The 2,500-nt window shown below is 35.9% G+C and overlaps 1 protein-coding gene across 5 annotated transcripts in view; it reads left to right on the top strand.

Annotated features, from left to right (window-relative positions):
* LOC125037149 (chromosome transmission fidelity protein 18 homolog) overlaps positions 1-2,500 on the top strand; it is a 52,339-nt gene that overhangs the window by 48,346 nt on the left and 1,493 nt on the right. The gene's annotated exons all lie outside the window — the stretch shown is intronic.

Here is a 2,500-nt window from a genome sequence, read left to right as displayed (position 1 = left end):
ATATATATATATATATAAATATACACATATTGCATTATATATATTATATATATATTACATGTTATATATATATATATATGTAATATATATATACATATTACATTATATATATATATATGTAATATATATATACATATTACATTATATATATATATGATATATATATTTATATATTCCATTTTATATATATGTATATATATATATATATATATATAATGGAATATATATAAATATATATATATAAATATATATATATATTTATATATATTTATATATATTCCATTATATATATATATTATATATATATTATATATATATTATATATTATATATATACATATGTATATATATGTTACATTATATATATATATATAATATTATGAATGGTGAAAACACTACTGTGTTGATACTGTGGATGAAATCCAGGTGGATTCTGAAACTGTGGTCTCGCTTTCAATATATCTAGTTTTACATTGCGGGTTTTTGTACCATTTTATATATTATATATTATATATATAATATATAATATATATTATATATATAATATATATATAATGTTATATATATTATATATATATATATATTATATATATTATATATATATAATATATATACAATATATATTATATATATATTATATATATTATGTAAATATTATGTTAATATTATATATATTATGTAAATATTATATATATTATATATAATATATTATGTATAATATATTATATATTATATATTATGTATATTATATATTATATATTTTATATATTATATATATATTATATATATAATATATATATATTATATATAATATATATTATATATATATTATATATATAATATATATATATTATATATAATATATATTATATATATTATATATATTATATATCCCAATATATATCCCAATGCCTTCCCTTCTCTCTTCTCTTCTCTTCTCTTTTCTCTCTTCTCTTTTCTCTCTACTCTTTCCTCTCTTCTCTCTCTTCTCTCTTCTCTTCTCGCTTCTCTTCTCGCTTCTCTTCTCGCTTCTTTTCTCTTCCCTTTCCTTCCCTTTCCTTCCCTTCCCTTCTCTTCCCTTCCCTTCTCTTCCCTTCCCTTCCCTTCTCTTCCCTTCCCTTCCCTTCCCTTCCCTTCTCTTCTCTTCCCTTCCCTTCTCTTCCCTTCCCTTCTCTTCTCTTCCCTTCCCTTCTCTTCCCTTCCCTTCCCTTCTCTTCTCTTCCCTTCCCTTCCCTTCTCTTCCCTTCCCTTCTCTTCCCTTCCCTTCTCTTCTCTTCCCTTCCCTTCCCATCCCTTCCCTTCTCTTCCCTTCCCTTCTCTTCCCTTCCCTTCTCTTCCCTTCCCTTCTCTTCCCTTCCCTTCCCATCCCTTCTCTTCCCTTCTCTTCCCTTCCCTTCCCTTCTCTTCTCTTCTCTTCTCTTCTCTCCCCTTCTCTTCCCTTCCTGTCTCTTCTCTTCCCTTCCCTTCTCTTCTCTTCCCTTCCCTTCTCTTCTCTTCTCTTCTCTCCTCTCCCCTTTCCTTCCCTTCCCTTCCCTTCCCTTCTCTTCTCTTCTCTTCTCTTCCCTTCCCTTCTCTTCCCTTCTCTCCCCTTTCCTTCCCTTCCCTTCCCTTCTCTTCTCTTCTCTTCCCTTCCCTTCTCTTCCCTTCTCTCCCCTTTCCTTCCCTTCCCTTCCCTTCCCTTCCCTTCCCTTCCCTTCTATTCCCCTATCTTGCCTTTCCTTGCCTTCCCTTCCCTTCCCTTCCCTTTCCTTTCCTTCTCTTACCTTCTCTTACCTTCTCTTCCCTTTCCTTCCCTTCACTTCCCTTCCCTTCCCTTCCCTTCCCTTCCCTTCCCTTCTCATATCTTCTCGCCCCTTCTCTTCCCTTCCCTTCATTCTCTTCCCTTCCCTTCCCTTCATTCTCTTCCCTTCTCTTCCCTTCCCTTCCCTTCATTCTCTTCCCTTCTCTTCCCTTCCCTTCTCTTCCCTTCTATTCCCTTCTCTTCCCTTCTCTTCCCTTCCCTTCCCTTCCCTTTCCTTTCCTTCCATTTCCTTCCCTTCTCTTCCCTTCCCTTCTCTTCCCTTCCCTTCTCTTCCCTTCCCTTCCCTTCCCTTCTCTCCTCTTCTCTTCCCTTCCCTTCTCTTCCTTCCCTTCCTTCCCTTCCTTCCCTTCCTTCCCTTCTCTTCCCTTCCCTTCTCTTCCCTTCCCTTCCCTTCTCTTCCCTTCCCTTCTCTTCCCTTCCCTTCCCATCCCTTCTCTTCCCTTCTCTTCCCTTCCCTTTCCTTCTCTTCTCTTCTCTCCCCTTTCCTTCCCTTCTCTTCTCTTCCCTTCCCTTCTCTTCTCTTCCCTTCCCTTCTCTTCTCTTCTCTTCTCTCCTCTCCCCTTTCCTTCCCTTCCCTTCCCTTTCCTTCCCTTCTCTTCCTTCCCTTCCTTCCCTTCCCTTCCCTTCCCTTCCCTTTCCTTTCCTTCCATTTCCTTCCCTTCTCTTCCCTTCCCTTCTCTTCCCTTCCCTTCCCTTCTCT

This window comes from Penaeus chinensis, chromosome 22, assembly GCF_019202785.1.
Source record: "Penaeus chinensis breed Huanghai No. 1 chromosome 22, ASM1920278v2, whole genome shotgun sequence".
In the NCBI taxonomy this organism is placed as follows: Eukaryota; Metazoa; Arthropoda; class Malacostraca; order Decapoda; family Penaeidae; genus Penaeus; species Penaeus chinensis.
The sequence above is the reverse complement of the archived record's forward strand: the minus strand, read 5'-3'. Positions and strand labels throughout refer to the sequence as shown.